Source organism: Zootermopsis nevadensis, unplaced genomic scaffold (genome assembly GCF_977971745.1).
Source record: "Zootermopsis nevadensis isolate Lab colony 2312 unplaced genomic scaffold, Znev_1.0 Znev_ptg000029l, whole genome shotgun sequence".
Lineage (NCBI taxonomy): Eukaryota > Metazoa > Arthropoda > Insecta > Blattodea > Termopsidae > Zootermopsis > Zootermopsis nevadensis.
Window position 1 is genome coordinate 14766929 of NW_028259161.1, and position 22167 is coordinate 14789095.

Below are 22167 nucleotides of genomic sequence, written 5' to 3' on the forward strand. Positions count from 1 at the left end.
ATGGCGCATGCACTAACGGAACTTCCCGCGTTCTCACAGTAGCATCGTTGCAGCTGTTGAAGATGGAGGTTCTTATTCCAGCTCCCGCCGACTGTGAAGTGCGGTCAGTGATAACGCTAGGCCGCACACGGCTCGACGGACAGCAAGTCTCCTGCAGGAGTTCAGCTGGGAGGTGTTTAATCATTCACCCTACAGCCCGGACCTCGCTCCCAGTGATTTCCATCTTTTCCTACACCTCAAGAAATTCCTGTCCGGTCAGCGTCAGCGTTTTGAGAATGACAGAGAGGCGGAGATGGTTGTCACACAGTGGTTCCAATCCCAGGCGGCAGACTTCTACGACACAGGTATTCAAAAGTTGGTTCCACGGTATGACCAATGTCTCAATTCCGGTGGCGAATATGTTGAAAAATAGCTGGACACTTGCTGTATCTGTTGCAATAAATATTTCCATGAAATTGTGTTTTGTTTCTGTAAACGGCCCCAGGGAAACTTACTTTGTGGACGAGCCTCGTATATATATATATATATATATATATGTGGTATGTAAAATAAACTTCGAGAGTTTCTCTTTCTATCGGCATGTCCTATGTTATCATCCACTGCACCATTGAAGTCTAGCGATTTTTTGTAATGTGTCAGGGAATTATGAATAACCTTGTATATGTTATGGACTGCGGTTACACACACATACACATCTACAGCGTCCGACTTATGATCACAACAAATTTCCAGTTTCTGCGCACACAAGGTCATGTATTTTCCTACAGCGATACGCCTCTAATGGCAGAGAGTTCTGAACTTACACGATCTATAATATGCTTGTTAGGGCTACAGTCACAATTATATAAGTTACCGACCTTTTCGAGGCCTCTTTGATAAATTAGAGGCGAGGTGAAGAATGCATGGATGTTTTTTTCTACGACAACAACAAAGTGTGGCGAGATAGGACGAACCTGGTTGAAATTAGTTTATGTAAAATTGAACGACAAATATCTGTACGACGAGGGTAAGCGAATCTGCTAAACGTACAAGAATATAGGTCACACAAATATCACAAAGCAACAGAGATTCAAAGTAAGTTTCACAATGTCCTATTGTTCCGATTGATTGGATGTAATTACATTTGTGAATGGCATCGTGAAACAAACCTTCAGGCTAATTAAAATCTGAACTACTGCTGCATTGTTAAAGTCTTATCGATCCGCTGAACAATTTTACGGCTTTAGGAAATAGTTTTGGAGCAATGACTGGAAGTAACACACAGCTGGGGCAAAGCGCTTATTCACCATGTTAGCTGTTTTAACCCGGCTAACAATTTAAAACTGAAAATAAAATCTTCTGCATCAATCTTGTGGTTCAGTGATACTCCATACAGCAAAACACAGCAGATTGGATCAGATAAAACTCATCATTAGCCAGTCTCAAGAGTTGTCTCTGTCCTTCAGGAATTTCGACTAATTTTTTTATGCGTCCAGCGTCTTATTGTTCTGCATTCCCCACCCATCTCATAAGTCCAAGTGTCATTACTTCCTAGCTCCTTTAAATTCAGTCTATGTTAATCCCAACCCGTCGTCAGATCGGAAGACCACGCCTTGTTGGCTGTCTGTGACTTTTATTCAATATATTCGCAGCTGGCCTCCATATCCGGGAGCCGTCTCCTTCGTGGGTATGTAACTGGAAGTAAACGTACAGATATAAAAGTGTACGTCGAAAGAGACTAAAATTAAAATATATGAATTATACAAATGGTTTCCAAATTGTAGGTTATCACTTCAGGAACTTTTATATGGACAAAAATGTTTCTGTGACCATGGATCATCGGACGCTTCCTTTTTTACAAATGACCCTCTTTGTTTTTTGAAAAAGAATTATAAAAATAAAGTGTAACTCCGTCCATCGACAAGTGTTTATTCACAAACCTCTGGTTTCAACGTTACTGATTACTGTACTGACAATAACGAATTACAACAAAAAAGTTCAATATACTTCCACATGGCGCGCTACGTGTCTCATTATAGATTGTCTCGTACGTTCCAAAATTCCAGACGTGCTACAAATTAACAAGCATCCGTCTTCTACCCTATGTCGTATTTCCCCTACATCATTAAATATCGCAGTATGTACCGTATTTCGAACAGTTTCCGTGAGACTAAAATAATGTTTCATGCAGAAACTAGTCATGTTCTATACCAAATTTCATATCATTTCATGATTTTTCGTATTTCGCTGTTAAACTTCATCGAGATTTAAGACTGCTGTTTAATATTATGGAGATGTTAGGAACAGAAGATATTAATTACAAACAGACCAGACTGGCGTAGCGGTAACGCTTTGTGTTTGCAGTTGAGAAGTTCTGGGGTGGATTACCACTTATCGTGATAGAGATTTTTGGTAGTTTTCCTCATTCTCTCCAAAAGAATTTTGAACAGTATCCTAGACCAGTGGTATTCAACCTGGGGAACGCGTACCCCCGGGGGTACGCGAAGACATCTTAGGGGGTACTTGAAATTTAAAAAATATATATTATTTTATTATAAACACTATATAATCAGTAATTTAATTTATTTAATTTATTTTAGACATAGATTATATACTATGTATAACTTGAATTATACACCAACAACTTTCGGGGTACAAAGTTGAATAGAAATTATTTGGGGGTACGCGAACAAATAATGTTGAATACCACTGTCCTAGACTACTTAAAATCTCACATTCCAAATTCTCACTGTGTCTTATTCATGACTATTTCATAGCATTTGACGATGTATGATCTCTGAAGTAGAAACAGTATTCATTAACCAACGAAATCAGAATTCTTAAAGTTTTAACAAATATTCTTAAGCGTCCAAAGTATTCGATCATTCAAAATGAAACAGACTTGTTCAGTACAGGTTTTTCAGGTAATATAATGGTAGTAATATACTGTTATTATTGTTTTTACCGGTCTATAAATAATACTTCTACCAACCGTTTACCCGGCAGGGCTGTATAAACTGAATTACAAGCAGAAAATACATTACATTCACAGATGGTCATTTGCGCTCTGATTTCTGTAAACATGTGAATGATTATATATTTATAATAAATTAATCATAATTTGCTAGTCACCTTTTCAACACAGCATAAACAAAGTTTGGGAGTTTGATTTGTATTCTGATAATTATAATTTGTTTTAAAACAGAGGTAATTCAGATATGAAAACAAAATAATTGCCTTGTGTTCCGATAGACTAATTAAACACCGAGAGAGAGTTCGAGAAATATATATATTGAACTAGGTGAAACTTGTAGGAAAAATAATAAATGGAATTCAGGCCTAAGTAATGGGTTATATACAGACACCGAATATTGTTTCCGTTCTTTGCGCATTTTATAACAAAAGATAGGCTTAAGACAGGCCTACCCAACCTTTTTTGTTGTGCGGGCAACATGAAGTTCAATACATAAAATGTGGACTGTGTACATATACTTTTTTTATCTGTGTATTTCTCTATTTTTCTATTCATTACATACAATAAAAATATACTGATGATAATGTGAAAAATATATAAAAAAATGAAAATCACAACCTAGACTAGGGGGTGTTTATTTGTAGCACATTTTTACAAAATAAAGTAGTAACATATATCTCCAAAAATAAAAAGCATATTATTGCATGGATTTTAACTTATGAAAATATCAGAACGAAGCCGCTTCTGGTGCCCCCACATTTGCAAGTCGTTAACTAGAAAACATTCCCGTAACAATACACGTCGGCAATCGTCGACAACGTTATTTTAATCCTGGCAAATAACAACCTAACCTAACAATAAGAATTTTGATAGGGCTACCTGGGAGTATGGAAGTGGTGGTAACTTTTCTTTCATAGTTTGTCAGGAAATTCCGTATTATAATGTATATAAATCCTTTTAAGACACCTGTATCAGGTTCACACTATGTTCTGTCAGCAGAACCTACCGACATCTTCAGATGATTGTCAATATATTAACATTTTTATTAATTAATAATTGTTGGTATTTTAAGATTAATGGCTACGGTTTGCATCGAAAACCGGACCTTTTGAAGTAGACCTCCTTTGGTACTGTACTAACTAACAAAACACTGGGGTAATTAGTATTCTAACCTCTTATTCGAAAAGCCCTGATTTCAATTCCAACCGTCGCCACTAATTTTAAAACATAAATTACAAAATAATAAAAATCCGTTATAACAGTTATTTTAAAATTCAGTTATATTCTTTATTTTGACGTATACACTTGATGTAATTAGAGTGACACGATAAGGGGTAAAACCAACTACAGAAACGCTGTGTATATCAAGTTAACCTCAAAATTTAAACAATGCCCAACATAATATTGAAATAACGAATCATTCACTATTATAAATCTTTAGAGAATCTTTACGTTCTGGTCTTTTCATATCTGTCCGTTTGTTCATCTCCCGTCACACACGGATATATACGTCACAACTCGTTAACCGCCCACTTGTGTGGCCACTGTCAACTGCATTCGTCTCCATAACAACACGAAACAACTGCGGAGTAATAAAATCTGATAAGGTTGCTAATCGATAGGTTTTCGATGTCAGGTTTTTATGGAAGCGTGTTACACGTGCAGGCACGTGAGATTAAACGTGACTCGCTGTATTCCGGTAAACAACACTGGGCAACACGGATCTTGAAATTGGATACAGAATGGAAGTTCAAGGAGGATAGTTCACTTTGACAATTCGTAATATAATCTTTTTCTTAAGTCTTGTGTAAGGAAGGTGACGTAATTGTGTATAGTAACATTTAGGCTTTACAAATTTATAACTCTACTACCACAATGAATAAAGAATAATCCTATAATTTCAGAACCATTACTACCTCGGACAGTCCCTTTAACCTATAATAATTTAGGTGGTCTTCATTAGTCTATAGTCTGAATAGATTATTTGCGAATTTGCATTTTTCTATCATCCAGATACTTATTTATTGCTGACACAAATTTAATTGTTTCTTTCGTCTTGTTATCTTCTGCTTAGGTGTGGAAGACATCAACACTAAAAATAAGTAACGTAAAACAACACAAGGCTTGTGACTGGAGCGTGGGTTCAAATCTCACTCAAGATATGGATGTGTATTTTTGTGTTGTGATTACCTGTATAAGTAGATACCTTACAACGGACTAAACACTCATCCAATAAATCCTACGAAATGTCTAAATATATCAAGAAATCTCCCATACCTGAGGATACCAAGGCTCTTCAAGAATTGTAGAGTCACAGAGTAAGTACTGTTTATCAGAGCGGAGAATTGATTTAACCTTCAAATAAAAGTACTCACTTGCTAACAAGACAGTCGTGTCACTAGTAACACACCCATCGTATTAAATATCAACACAATGTTCCGACAGTGGGAACATTTTTATGACGAGGTAATGTTTTTGGGACAGCATTCAGCATGACGTCACGGCATCAAGTCGAGTCACTTCTCCGCTCAGACAGACAATATGTAAGTAAATGAACATAAGGTCTGTGCCCCTTCGTTTTTGGGGGGTGTGGCCAGCGTCGAAAATTGAAGGCTGTCGACCGTTTATCCAAACATTGCAAATATGCACCATGAAGATGGCAAATGTAATGTTACTAAATACCAAGTTACTAAGTTACAAAGTACGTGTTGCACATCGTTATCGATGTCTCTTAAAGGATTAAACGAGCGTGTGTTAGAGACGAGTATAAAATCTTGTTATTCGTGCATTAACACACTACACGCTTTCGGTGCAAAGATCTAAACACAGACCAGTTTGTTTGTTTTTTTGTGAGGAGCAGAACGCCACTGCAGAAAAATGCTAAAGAGTCTGCACGCCACTGATACTGAAGGCGCCGTAATATTTCCTCAGGGAGAATTAGTCTGTCTCTGCTGACTGTAAATAAATTCATTACGGTGCTATTACATGAATACCATAAAGGGTTGTCGGCCTTACGAAAACTTGCTTGAATTATGTGGAGGAGAATGCTGGGTTATTATCTGGGAAGAATGTTGCGATCAAGATATAGTGCAATAAAAACAGGGGGAGGATATCACCAAGCAGAGGCTCACCATCTTATTTGAACCGCTGAGATGGGAATTGCTGTCAGAATGTGTCGCAGTTTGTGACACATTCTGAATGTTTATACCGGTGTTAGTTCACGGATTGAATCCAGTGTAGTGGTGACTGTCGAGAAATGAAAATCCACGCAACACACTGCTCCAATAAGAAGATGCTGTTTTGTAACACACTCGTATCTAGTCAGTGTGTCACAAAATTAATTTCTTCTCGGACCACTACAATTTCCGTTGGTTTTGGCGGATTACTTAATGATTTCTCTGCCTTTTGGCCTGTAATTCGACAGTTCAAATGCACTGTTCCATAACTGATAAAAACTGATGAAAGATGATGGCACTGTAGGATTTCAGGTTTCACGGCGGTGAATCTGAAGACGGCTGTCTTCTGAGTTATTTTGCAGTTTAGTCAGGTATAAATTTACTGACGTTTCGGAGGTCTTTACTGCCTCCATCATCAGGGCGATGATGGAGGCAACAAGAACCTCTGAAACGTCGGTAAACTTCTATCAGACTACACGGCGCAACGACCCAGAAGATAGCCATATTTAAGTTGGTACTGAACTTAATTTATTCCGTGGATACTTCAGTATTTCTTTAGTACAGTGCGTTCGCTGACATAGTTATACGCATGTCTTTTCCTGGACACCGACATGAAGTGCCTAAGTGACCGCCCAGTGCTAACGACTACCGCTAAAATTATTTACACAACAGCGTCGTGTTAAGTGATGGTTATTGCTGTGCGTGTGTGGATTTGGTTCGATATACTGTTGAACGGCGTGTTTTCCTGTGTAGCATGTGGTTTCTTTAGAAAGTGTCGGAAATTCTTAAGTAGAATATGGTCCAATTAATTCGCCAACTTTTACCTCATGAAGGAACTTACTGAATTAAATGTGGATTAATAGGACTCCAGCATCTACCGTTCAACAGTTTATTGAACAATATCCACACACACACACAACAATAACCAGTACTTAACATTAGTTTGTGTCTTTTTGTCAGTTTTGTTTATTAATTTCTTTGTAATCTCCCCCCCCCCCCAAGGTTGTTCCGTGGACCATCCGAATGAAACTCACCAATGATGGTTCGCTGGCCACATTTTGGGAACTCTATTTTATGGTAATTGTTCTGAAACTATTCTAGTTCACTGACAAGTGAATCAGAAGTATTTTATTTGCGATGACCTTTGCCCTATCTTCCTCACACGTAAATAAATAATAGCTACAGTTATTGTTAGCACACGCTGGACGTCAATAATCGAGCGGTTAGTAATCCCACTATATACCAGCAAGGCCTAGCGCTCCACTGGCTTCCAAAATGAGATTTTTCATGGTTTCCCTTGGCCCCTCCAAATATTAGGATATTAATTGGTATTGAATTTTTGGTGTTTCTCCTTCGTCCAGTGTTACATAAAGAACACAACGTTTCGGAAACTGGGTCTCTTTCAGTCCTCAGGCAAAATGGTAAGAAGAAGAAGAAGAAGAAGAAGACGGTACTTGGTTTGGGACCGTTACAAAGAGCTGACGTCAGTAACTCGATCTAAATGAGTAAACACTTCCTACCTTTTCGCCTATGGATGGAAACAGACCAGGTTTCTGAAACGTTGTGTTTCTACTGACTTTTAAGACATTGATGGATGTCAATCGATGTCTTAAAAGCCAGTACTACTAATTGTAAAATACTATATTGAAACAGTCAACACCTTTAACCCTCAGACGTGGTTTTACGTGTACACACGCGGGCATTTAAATTAAAGTTCTTGTGGATTTACGTATAAACACGCGAGCCTCAAAGCCTAATTTAAAACGCCCATAAGTATGGAATAAATAACGCCAGCGCGATGAGGTTTGTTCTCGCCTGTTGTGGAAATAAATCTCTATGTGTATACATGTGGCAACAGGGTTACATTCCAATGACCTGCAAGGGAGAGTCTAAAAATAAACGCCTGACCTGGTAGTTTAATGGCTCTCTCTTCGACAAGTCGACCCTTGACGGAGCTTGAAGAAATACAAGTTTTAAATGAAGTTTTAGAAGATGATAGTATAAGTGAATATAGTTCGGACGATGATAGTGTATTTGACATTGATTATACACAGTTTGTGACACCGGGAACTGTCGTGTTTAGCGATAGTGATTGTGATAATGGTAGACGTGGTCGACAGGACGACATCGTACATGCAGGTGTAGTTTCCAACACGTTTTTGTGGGAAAATATAGACTCATTTCCTGCTTCACGAGAAGCATTTTGTAATGTGTGTGGTCCCCAGTTCGACACTGCTGAACTAGATGTCGTGAGTTCATTCGAAAATATTTTCGATATAGCACTTGTGCAGCACATTGCTGATCAAACTAACAGATATGCTCAGCAAGAAATATCAAAAAGTGCCAATCCTCTCACATTTCGCTCTAGGATTAGGAAGTGGCAAGATGTTACAGTGGACGAAATTTACGTTCTTTTGGCTCTATTTATGTTGATGGGCATTGTGCAAAAGCCTACACTTAGATCTTACTATTCAAAGAACCGGCTGTAGTACACTCCGTTTTTTTCTGAAACTAAACTTCTAATCGACTTGCTTCCACTGCTCACACATCTCATCTTATAAGGTAAGATTATAAAACCATCTTTTAAGAGTATTTCAGTGAAAAATTCATAATTATATCTCATATAGTTCAAAAGTTATGAAAAAAAGAGTATTTTACAGCAAAATTTAAAGGGGCATTTAAAAAATACTACCGCAGGAACAGCACGACAGCAGTATATGCGGGGTATTTAAACTACCACGTCGACGGGTTAAATTAAACGTCATTTTAAATTCGTAATTATTCTACTGTTCCACGTTACATAAGCAATGAGTTACGAAAACACCGTTGAGGAACGAATAATTCTATTGGTACGCATAAATTAGATTAAGTAAATATAAAAAAATGCCTTCATGCAATCTCACAATCGAAGAGACGTCACATCTCCAACAGTTGAATGTGTTTTAACGTGTCCCCTCTCCGCCTCCCCCCCACGATGTCTGAACGAACCTGACAACTGTCACGACAATTTATGAATTCAAATAATTAAATCCGTCAGATTAAATGGAATGAAAATAAATGTGGCTGATCACAATAGAGAAGCTGTCTACTCAACGTATGATCAGGGTCACCCGAATATCAAGATCGCGAGTTCGAATTCAGCTGTGAACATTGATTATTCTGTATTGTACTGTTTACATGCTGAACTTACAGACTAACTAATCCCTCGTTCCAAAGTGTTCTACTAAACACAATCGTCAACGTTTCAAAATCAATTTTCACTCACCACGTAGAAGTGAGTCTATAAAAAGAAAATTTCTGAGAATATTTTACGGCGAAAAATATAAATATTGTTGTCTTCTGTGATGTTGCACAGTGTAGTCTAGTAGTTACTGACCGACGTTTCAGAAGAGCTTACTTCCATCATCAGGGCGATGAGAGAAACCTTTGTTAATATATGCTGAACTACATGGCCCAACATCACAGACGACAGCCATCTCAAAGATTGAAGAAACTAACAAAACCAGCGTAAAATTATGACAAATAAACGATTAAGTAACTAACTAACTAACTTACCGAACTCGAATGTTCATCACCGAATTAACCAAAGCCCTCCACTGGGCCTACAAAATCCAGTCTCCTTCAACTCCTATGTCCCAATGATCCCGCCTGACATTATCCTCACAACAAATAAATCATTAGTAATCTAAAATATATAAATTGCGTAAACCATTAGGTGTTTTAAAAATCTAGTGCAACATTACATAATTGATAGCTCTAAGGATGGATTATTCACAAATTTTAACATTAAAAATTCACAAAGAAAGGGCCATTCGGTCATTATTTTAATCAATTGATAACTGTCGTAGGTGCTACGTGTACGAATGATCTTTAAGTTAAATTCATAATTTCAAGACTTGTGGCAACAGACGAAAAATTTGCTGCTCTGTCAGACACGACGATGAGGACAAAGAAACCCCAACAGGACGCAGTGTGGCCAGCGCCCTACACACTCCTTGAAACGGACTAAAATGTATCCTATATCCTCTTTACAGCCCCAGTAATAGGGGAAGGAAATTGTAAAGGAAATTGTTGAGACATCTTCGTCGCAGCTGTTCAGTGCTGCCAACTGTCCGTGAAACGCAAGTGTAGGCCAAATGGTGTGTGTATGTTAATAGTTACCAATGTTCCTATTTTACTGTTAAGTGAAAAACTCTTCCAGTCCAGACATCAACCGCAGTTGTACTTCAATTAAGCCGTTCAGAAAGCAACCACATGGTGCATTTGTGTAGAATATTTCTTAAAGTATATTTTTTCTGAATTCTTAGTGTTTATAATAACCGCATAACGTAACAAAATATATCACTTCCTCTTCAAAATTTAAGGCTAAACTTAATAAAAATTAATTAAAGGGCAAATAGTTTCTATGTATACTTCAAATTTGCATATTTTTCACCGGTTTTCTAGAAAAGGACACACTATCCAACCACAAACAGATGTGAATAGCATTATACATGTGTTGTGGGCCACGGTATGAACATTGATAGTTTCTGCAGCAGTATTCTGTATTAAAACGAGGAACATTGTGGCTTTTTGGGTTTCTGGACCTTGTCCATCGTCTCATGTTATAAAATACACAACATTTCGAGGACTAGATCTGCCCTCGTTTTCAGGTGTAATTAAAGGGGCACATACTCTGTGGGGCCCGTTAAAATGAGCCAATCCAAATCACGTTGTGTGTTTTATAACATCAAACGATAGATAAAGTCCAAGACCCAAACAATCCATATTGTATTACACAATTGACAACCCTTCAGAGTCGAGAACTTTGTGTTCTTACAGATCATCCGGTAGCTGGAATTAGATGAGGATTTTGCCTTTGAAACATCGGTATTGAACATTATAGGTCTACTACCACAGAAATAAGGTAGAAGAGTACAAACGAATCTTTGATGTAACACTGGTAAATTAAAGGTTCATATATAAAGGTATGACAACGATTTTGAATTCATCCGACCACATTATAGTTTAAATAACTACAACTAATATTTCAGACAATTCATTTTATTCTGAGGCCATTTATGTCAAAATCAAAGTATAATTTTCATAAGAATATATGGAGTAGTACCAACATGGGCTAAAAACACTTAAGGGCCTAACTCTACAAAACCTATGGCCTATATGAGAAGAGACAGTTCAGTCCTTCTCTTCTTACACTGGACAGTACCAAAACTCTACTTATCGTTTCCATTATTTGTGGTTAATTGTAACGCTCGGATAAGAGTCTCTTCCGTTGCTTCCTAGTTACATCCTCTGTTTTGCATACGTAACAGCTGAACCAGTGGCTGAACTACTTAACTGATAAGCGTAAAAAAATTCCAACTGATGGTCTGAGCCGCACTCGTATTTCTGCTACCAGAAACAGTCAGGTTCTCTTCTTTTAGGTCGATTGAAATCGAGCAATACAAATTCAGTGAATGTGTGTATATAGAGGTCGCACGAGTAGTGGTGGCACCTAAATGCGTTATGTGTAAACCGAGAGAGGGGAGTTCAGTAGTAGTGGGGGTCGCATAGCCTCAGCTGCGGTGACGCACCGATCTAAACACAGCTAGAGCCACTAACCAACTGAAGATGACACCCCTCTAGCGCGTGCTTTGGACGGGTCCATCTCATACGACCAAAAACAGTCCTTTGCGCAAGTGTCAGCACTTATCGCGCGACCTCTTATGTTCTTAAGACACTCTCCAAGAATATATTTAAATAATAGCGAATGGTAACACTCTGTAGCATGCTTTGTGTTCGAAAGGAAATGTTTCAGCTGTACTGAATAAGATTCTTTGTGATTCTTCTTAGCCGCTTCAAGCAAATACCGTTATGGAACCTTAAAGTAGGTTATCACTGCTTCCTTTCAATTCCTTAACTGTTTAGTTTTCATGATCATCTTCCCATCTCATTCGATCTCATAACTCCTGAAAGATGGAAGTTTCTAGAATAAAAGCAAACTTTATCATAACCAACCTTAGTGGGGTCGGGAAACTAATGGAATAGCTGGTTAATCCAAAGTTTAGTCTTAGCTTGGAAAAAAGATCGAATACATACAAAATAATCAAAATTCAGCACAGAGTCATCGCCGGCATTTACTAAACATACAAACGATTTTTTATACAGAGTGTTTCTTAATAATGTTATAACTGACAGGGAGCTGCAAGATGTCAATAAGAGTCTAAATGTTTAGATAAATCGGTCCAAACGTCCGGACTTGAGCCTATATAAATTTTCAGAGGATAAACGTTATGGAGCACATTATGATGATCTATCTGCATGATGCACGAAGCTGTTAAACGTGTGGGCCGGAATCAATAAAGATCATCTCACCATCAAGACATTATATCCGTCGCGGTCCCGAGGTTACTGTGTTGTGTTCACCACGGTTACCGGACCTCAGTCCTGTAGAATTTTACTTGTGGGATAAAAAAATGCTGTTTACGCCAATACTGTTGACATTAGCAACTTTGGTAACCCTTACAGAATGCAGCAAACGAGACTCTTGCCACATATGGAGTGTTCGAACCCTTCGAGACAGTACTGACGCATGCTTACAAATCCATGAATGGCATTTAGAGCTTATGTTGCCACGTGTGCAGCACATAAATCCTCCCTCAGTCAAACATTTTGCATTTTAGAAATGCTGAAATATTGTACGCTCGAACTTATTTTATTTTATAACATTCACAGCAGCATTTTCGGATATGTTAATTGAAATTAGTATCGATGTTCTGAATTGCCCCAAAGATTTATGGCACATCATTTTGAAACAACTTGTAAATATGCCATACAATGACAATTTTTATATGCCCATAATAACAATATAACTTGTTATAAATTTAATTAGCAGCCAACAAGTTTATGAAATTAATTTAAAAATCCGACAAAACGTATGATTTAGGAATATACGAAAATAGATCCATGTTCAATAAATAAATAGTAGACCTACATTCATCAAAGTAAAAGCGAAACTAAAAAGCCCCTGTCAATTCTTGAATGTTATAATTATTTTAAGTTGGGAAATCTCTAAAAAAAAATATAAGCTAAACCGCACAGCCCGTTAAAGGGGGGGGGGGGATGTTAGGTTAATCCTGTGAAGCTAGAGGCTTCTGAAAACATTTTTGAAATATGCCTCGTACTTCAAAGAAAGCACAAAGCTTCTCCGTTACAGATGTCAGTTGGTTCATGTTGTTTAAGGAAATAATCGTACAAAACACGAGAGCAAAATTCAAAACTGTTAAAGTAGGTGGTACATATAATTCCCACTAAGCCTTACAGGGGTTATCGAATGTCCACTGGTAGTGCACATATATCGGGTGCAGATTTCGATATTTCAGAAAGCGGGACAAAAGGTACAGAGAATAAAAAATATAATTGTTCATATTCCCAGCAAAACTGGAAGCTGAATCAATAAAGGAGTGGCTGCGTCCGAAACTGCATTCTGTCTTCGTGGTATTACACAGGCCTTGCACGTGTATGTCCGAAACAGCCGGTGCATGGGTCTGATTCCCACATTCTATCTTCGTTACAGTAAAGAAGTGATGAATTTAATTAAATCAAAACCCCCAGAGCACAGATTACTTGTGCTTAAAGTAGAGAATGTAATTTTCTAAACTTTTAATTCATATAACTAGAGATCCCATAGAACAACAGGGCAAATTCTTAATTATAACTACATTCACAAACACACGCATGGGTTGATGAGTAATTAAAACACAGCTACGTTCTTAAGATCTCGTTAATTAACGATCTAAAACCAGTCTGTAAGAAATAATATAAACAACAACAAAAAATTAATTGAAACAAGTTACGATTGCAACAACCAACAGTAATATAAAAAAGGCAACATATAAGAATAATAAGGACAATATACGCCTAAATTATCAACAATAATACAGAGCAATAAAAATAATACACAAGGAGATTTTATAACTAGAATAGCTGCAGCTAAAACACTTTCAAATAGCAAGAAAAATTTAATATTGACAAAAATACTCGGCAACCTTCCAACAAAACAATAGTTTTAACTTTTAATTATAATTTAATTATTGATTCTATAATTTAGACCAGTGGTATTCCACCTGGGGTACGTGTACCTCCGGGGGTACGCGAAGACATCTTAGGGGGTACGTGAAATTTAAAAAAAAATTAATTTATGATAAACACTGAATAATCAGTAATGTCATTTATTTAATTTATTTTAGATGTAGATTATATACTATGTATAACTTAAATTATAAACAAACAACTTTGGGGGTACAAAGTTGAAGAGAAATTATATCTGGGGGTACACGAACAAAAAAGGTTGAATACCACTGATTTAGACAGTATAACACAACTAATAGTTAATATAACAAATGACTAATTAATAATGAAAGAACCTACTGTAACAACTAAATCAACTTAAAATATAATTTTAAATTTCACGTAAGATTCATGGACACAGCTAATTACATTCAGCGATTGATGTAACAAGTGTGGAAGCCTCAATATTACACTTTATACATCAAAACATGTTAATGCCATAGCAACAAAATAAATCGTAGTGTAGAAGATTTTTTGGACAAGTTATGTAGCTCCTTACCACGTAATATTTTCCATCCCCCTGTCACTTTATCAGTCTTCGGGCCACAACTATTCTCCTTTTACAAAAAATATTCTCGAGATAAGGGTTGCTAAAGGCTTCACAACATAAAATTTCGATGTGAAGTAATGTTCAAAAATGAAAAACAAACAAGGCAGGATGGAAGGATCCTGTTCATAATATGTCGCCAACCTCCTGTAAAGGAGACGGCGTAATAAAGAAGAAGAAGATAAACAAGGTCTCCAATTCATCACAGTAATCCATAAATAATAGTATACAATAAGGAATAATGCCAAAAATATAAATTCTAATCTCTGTTCATGCCCTGCTAATGAACATACCACGTCCACATCTACAATTTTTGCGCAGCTGACTGGAGCAGCAGCCTAGCAACCAGGGTGATTTTGACTCGAGAGGTCTATTACATGGGTCTAGAGCTGCATTTGATTATATTTAATAACGTAGTTCTTTATTACTGTTAGGTTGTTTTGTAAATGGTATATCCTGTATTAAATTTAATTACTTTATAATCTTCAAAATCTAAAAAAGAATGAAACAGCCTGTAAACAGCATAGAGATCAGTTCTTCACATTGTAATTTATTCCACATTTTTCAAATTGGGGATTTCCTGGGCCTAAGCAGACAGGCATGTTGAATGGTAGGTAACATTCGAAGTCTTCCTCATTCTGTTAACGGAGGACTCCATATCCTACTCAGGAAATTATTCCCGTAGACAACGAGACACGAAACTCTGCTGTAGAGCTGAACATAAAAAAACACCCCTGCCGGAAACAAAACCCTGGACCGTCGGACCGTACTCATTACATTCACGGAGATATAATTCGGAGTAACACGATAATAAAGTTAGATGATATTTGAAGCTTTCATGGCAAACTAATATAATGTATTCTAAAGAGATCAGTCGTGTAAGTACGAAATTTCTTCATTAAACTTCACGCCTTATAGACTTATGTAATGGATGTACAGCTCCACGCATTCTTAACCTCGACACTAGGTAGACGAAGGAGAATGCTTAACTTCACGTCTCTACGGCTTTACCCATGGATATGAGCATTGGGTGGGCCCCAGAACCGGTCTGGACGTGCAGTGGCGAAGAAAAGTAGCCTTCTCTATCGGCAATCGAACCCCGGCTGTCCATCCCCTAACCTAGTCACTATATTGATTGTGCTACAGCAGAGCCATGGAGTTAGAATCCCATGTTTCGGAGACGGTCTCTTTCACCAGGAAAGACTTCTTTCATGTACCTGTCAGATGTCTCAGTATTAAATTAATATGTGAGGTGCCTACAGATTCGAAGAAAGAAAAATATGAAATAAACAAGGTCTATACACACAATATCACAAAGCACGTTTCCTTTAAGTTGACGTAGTATTAATATGTACAAGCAACAATGCGCGCGCACGCACGAGCACGTAGTTACAGAAAAATTACCTAGTAACTTGATTCGAGTTCGGAAATATTTGTGCAGAGGATTTTAATGGATTCTACGTTGCGTGTCAAGAGTGACACGCGAGCACTCTGGCGGCAACTAGGGGTAATTAAACCGTGGGTAAATAGACGGTAGGCTAATCGACAGCCTCGCATTTCCTGTTCGGATGCAATGTTTGCTTCGGTAAACACGCCGCTACCTGCAGATGTAAAGTGTTGTTTGCTCAGCAGCACGATTTTATAGAATGTCTTCCAGCATTGTTGCTAACCGCACGCACGGAAATTGCAATCAGTTTTCGGTCGACAAATGTGCATGAGAGTAGCTGAAACAGGGAAATACACGTGTAATCCAATTTGAAGCTTATGTTTAGTGCCATTATTGTCTACAGAATTGAATGGTCTTGATGTTCGTTCATTGGAGAAATAAAGTAAAGATAAATAAATTCTGTTAATGACGAAAGTAATCAATAACAAATTTCCAAAGTATAAAGCCATAATATTTATATTTAAGGTATGTTTTGTTAAATATGTATCATTCTCAAGAATGTTTGAAATTGACGTGTTTTAATTTAATGTGTTTCATGCAATTTTTCTTACTTTTTGCATTGTGATACTTTTTGAGATAATATTTAAGGTATGATTTGAATTTCAGGTAGAGTGAGGGTTACCTACGCGCGGATGGAGTAAAACATAATTGAAAATTTTTGATTGTCAAAAAACACTCGGACAAGCAGGTAAATAGAATGTCCCTGTTATTCATTACACAGTGTATTTCTAAATTGTGCCATAATTGATAGAACTTCGTGATGTCAACATGAGAAAATATTCGTTGAATGAAGTTCCAAAAATGCTTCTGTGGAAAGGTAGAGAATATAAAATAATGGTATGATGTTCCAGTATCTCTAACATGCGAAATTCTTTACTAAAATGATTTTTTTTGCATATGTTACAAACAATTCTCGAAATGTCCTCCGTGGGCATGAACACATGCGTTGGAAGGACTTCGTAACTAGGTACTAACAGTAACATACCCGGGGTACTCGAAGGCTAAGTGCCGTGTTCCGAAGTCGTGGTGCACATGTGTTCGTGTCAACGGAGGACATTTTGAGCGTTTGTAGTAACAAATGAAATAAGGAAATACCGCCTAAAATCTATAGGCTTCAACGATTTGCTGCATTGTCTTTAGTGTCGTCTTTAATGATTAAAATCAATTAAGATCTACAATTTTCAAAATAAATACTACACTGTACAAATGTCGGGGAAAAAAGTAGCTGAAATATGAAGAAGGAGAAGAAAGACCATTTCAGATACCTGAACCTTTCCATAAATCATATCTCATATGAAGAGAAAAGAAGAAGGAATCAGAAGTCGTGGGAGTTGTTTAAACGGATTTCGTGTCTCGGAGGATTAATTTGAGGGGCGCGGTGTTCTTGTCGCCTCCAGGGACGCAGGGCGAAATGAAGAAAAATGATCACGACACGACAACGCGCTTATCGCTCGGCACAGTGCCACTGGGCACACCAAAAGCAAAGGCGAGGTTAGTCTGAAACACCACGACAAAACAGAGTAAAACATTTTATATTGCTGTCCCATTTTCAAGCTCCATTGACTTCATAATGTTCACGACGTTAACAGACATCAACACTCTAGAAATAAGTTTTTAATTACATTGTCCAACACTTTAAGAATTAATTTATCAAAATAACAGAATATCTACAACTGGATTCAAGTCTTCTTCACAGATGGATCCTAGTGCGTGAAGAATCCCTGAAAGACAATAGGAAATAAGCTTCAGAAGTTTGTATTGTTATTATTAATCACAGATTCTGTAATATTTTATAATCAATTGATTTCCCAGTGGTTTCGCATTTTATACAGTTCCTTCAGGCTGTTATCTGTAAAATACTTTGAAATAGCCAATATTTAAGATTAATTATTCGTAATCGTTTCCAAAATATTGATTTTACGGCCTATTGCATATTACTGCAGTGAAAAAGTCCGTTACAAACTTCTTCTCCACATTCCATAAAAGTTTGATTATGCGAGTCCAAATTGACCTGAGAGCCAAGCTCGTTAAATCAGAAGAATATTCAGTCCCACTCGAACCACTGACAGTTTTGGTTTTCTGACATTAGAACTTGTACTGTCCTTGTTGAAACAAACAACTCTGTTCTTTGTGCCGTTCTTCTATTATGTTTATTTGCCGAGCTATAGAAACCATTCCTGTTCTCAAAGAATAAGTATGCCAAATTTGGTGCAAATATCCGTTCTCGAGCTGTAAACGAATATATATACATTCACAAACACTGAATTTCAATTTTACATGTAAGATAAGAGGTAAAACAAGAGTTTTCAACCAGAGGCTCATCGATATGTTTCTTGCCGTCCGCGTACATATTTTGTAATAATATATCTTTCTGTAGGATGAAAAATATTTACCTCATACAAAAAACGCACTTTTATTTTTGTCGTCAGTATCTGGCAGTACTTTTACTTATACAAAGTAAATAGGAGATGTATTATTGATTAAATTCGGAGGGATATACGAAAACTGCAACATCAAATATTCAATATAATATCGAAAGATCAATAAAATGAAAATAATGCTAACCTCACTAGTGACTGATATTATTGAAGAAAATTATTGAGTAATATGTGAACCTGTCCGCAATATTAGTTAAATTTAATGGTACTTTCTTTAAATAAAATGTCATGACATTTCACTTTATTCATACCTTGCGGCCTTGGAGTTGACAAGCCAAGGTCAATGTAGTCCTAGTTTTGGAAGATGTTAGGAGTCAAAGGTTTAAGATTGACTTTGTCTTCCTCAGTCCTCATAAAGAATCTTAACAGAGGCTGTCTATATCCCACTCAAGACCTGCAAATATATGATATTTTAGGACATTTACTGACACGCATTCTGTAATCGATTGTCTCGGTATCGTCAGTTGAGTTTCGAGAAAATCGAGTCATTTGTTCGAAGTTATTACATGGAAGACTGAGGTATTCCAACGGTTTTAACTGCATCGATCACAGGCTCATTTTTAAAGCCGATATCGCTAATCTCATCAATAATATCCCGATAGTCAACAAAGAGACAACAAAAATATAGGTGTACAGAGTATTTTATTCTGTATCAGTTCTCATACACAAAATAAAATCTATATCTTAATTGCGTCATGTTTGTGTTTTATTGATACAATATTTTTATTTTCCGTCTATACACAAACTTAAAATAATGTTGTTTAAAATTATTTAAAATTATAACATTCTCAGTAGACACTGCATCTTGTTACATTTATGTATCGACGACATGTTTCAATGTGTATTACATCATCATCAGGTCTATCAATTTTAATATATTTTAAAAACTGTTGTACATTTTGCGTTGCGTTTATTGATTATTTTAATTTGTTTAATTTTAAGTTTTTTGTTTCTTCCTTTTGATTTGGAGGTTGTACTTGGATGTTTTATATCTGTAAAATTAATTTTCAAGTCGTGATTTTGGATATTGACATAGGAAATATAATAATTTAAAGAGTTAATACGTAATACAACGTAATAAAATGTAAATGAATCATAATAAAATGTAGTAAAAGGTAGTAAAACATACCGGGTTGTAATTGATGTGTTGTGTGTCCGATATTAAGAGACGGTAAACTGCAAATAAAATCTCTTTTGACGATCATCCATCTAAGTATGGAGTTACATTTCAACGTTTCGGAGATGGTCTATTTACATTGTCAGCGTTCAAGATCGAGGTGGACAGTCTCCGAAACGTATTACAAACTAATAACGCAATAGTAACGTAATGGCATAATAATAACCTAATAACATAACGAATGTAACGAACCGGATTGTAGCTCCATATTCAGAAGGCTGATCACCTCTTAAGATATCGTCGTAATCAGTAGCCGTGGAGCATTAAAAAAATTCATAAATAGGCATATAGGAAGACACGTACACCACATATACCACTTAGTATATATGCGTATATGCAATAAATGTTGAATTTAGTGGCTGCAATAATGGTATATTTTATTTGGTCCCAAATAGTATGATTTTCATATTCTTCTATTCGAATCGTAGCACTGTAGACGGGAAATAGTATGATTGACTATTTTCCCAGGAAGAATAAAATTTAGTTAGCATAACTGTGCAAGGGCATTAAGGGTAACACAGGCCTCACAAGGGATCCTCACACCCTTGAATAAATCGTTCTATCCCAAGCTAAGTTCGGTGCTACGATTTCCGTAGACGCAGGGTGGCTAACTACATAGGACCCTTGTGTGAGGGTCGCAAATCGCTTTAATATTTTGAAGAGTGAGGAAATTAGGACGACCTTGGGGTGGCTATGTAAAAACTGCTTCAACTAACTCTCAAAGCTGGAAAGTCGTTGTTAAGTTTTGCAGCTACATAGTCATTCGAGGGGGTAAAAGAGCTGAGAACGTACAAGTGTTTCTGATATGTTCCCAAGCGAGAATAGAATAAATTATACGCCCAGCGGCATGAAAAATATGAAGTTGTTATAACTGAACATTCTAGTTAACTGTGATTCATGGTCATCACGCCACATCAAGACCCACCCTCCTACCATCGTACGTTTCCAAGTCACTCAGTCAACTACCCGCTGAGAGAACGGCCCATGGGATTAAGAGGTCACGTGCCCTGATCTAGTTCTGAAAGCCTCGTGATATCCCCTACCTGTGATCCCAGTTCAACCACATCACACAGATGAGAAGCAGCAAGTTGAATGGTGAAAGGTTATAGTGGAGAATAAAACCACGAAAGTGTACCAAAACTTGGATTGCAAACCAAATTTGGTAATCTCAAATACTAGTCTAAATAGAAGACCACCAAAAACTCGTATTCACTAATTTTTTTAACTTTTCCTCAGTCCCACCAGGTAGAGACCATCTTCTCACCTCATTATTTATACAAATTAGTTACCAAAGCGGCAACACTTTGCATGAACAAGGAACCAAGTTAGATATTCGACAAGCGCTCCGGTTCTTCTGACTGATTTAACGAGATCTAAATCCATCCCAGACGAATTCCAAGATACCTTTAAATCAGTCATGACTCCTGGTATCTCAGTTGTTCGCAGTTCGTGGTACATAATTAAACTTTAATTGTTGTCGGTATTAAATAACGCAACATACAGAGTCTTTAGTTAGCGCAAAGTATAAGTATCCCCATGTCTTTCACTTGTCAATACATGAAACAGTTCCTTCGCTCGTTTAATCCTACGCTGAAAAAACAATGTTGCTGCTCCGTACAAACTTTCCTTGTCACATTACGATGCAAAGGCGAATGAATCTTTAACATCATAAATCTGCAGTTTTGTATGGGATTTGAGGTTCTCACTGCAATGTATATGTCAATGTAAAATCTTCTGGTTTGTAGCACATTGTCGTCTTGCAAGTTGGTAGGTACGGCTTCAGCACTAAGAATGGACGCAGATGTTCCCCCGAAAAGAAAGTATCAACTTACAAGTCCACACGGCGTTATAACCCAGAAGACAATCGATGTGAAGTTCTCTAACAATGTTACAAATGTTAATAGTGCTCATTCAGACGCTGAAGAAGAAATAACTAAAAAGTTAAAAGAAAAGTTGGTGTAATTATTCAGAAACTCACTTTGTGGCTCTCCAATACATGAAAGATTTTTGTCACTTTACATAAGGCAGATTCCAGAAGCTACTTGAACATTGATCAGGACTATTTGGATACGTAATCATCCTACCGCATGACTTCCACAGGACAGGACAACACAGGAAGACATGGATAAACATCAATGCCTTTAACGGGATTTGAACCCACGATTCCAGTGTTCGAACGGTCCAGGCCGGCGCTCTAGACCGCATGCTGAGGAACTCTCTAGACACCGAAAAGTGTTTATTCCTGATTACTTTGGAATTAAGTGTTACATAACTTAGCATAGCATAAAGTGACAAAGAAAACAAGACAGACTGCATTTAA

The 22167-nt window shown here is 37.1% G+C and overlaps 1 protein-coding gene across 1 annotated transcript in view; it reads right to left on the bottom strand.

The window, feature by feature from the left end:
* Positions 1-13755: 13755 nt before the first annotated feature.
* Positions 13756-22167, bottom strand: part of LOC110828742 (uncharacterized) — a 47364-nt gene continuing 38952 nt past the window's right edge. Inside the window, exons 2-3 of the transcript XR_015537627.1 lie at positions 18922-19064; positions 13756-17953 (exon numbers count right to left, since the gene is read on the bottom strand). The gene's annotated coding sequence lies outside the window, so the exon portion shown is untranslated. The remainder of the gene's footprint in view (positions 17954-18921; positions 19065-22167) is intronic.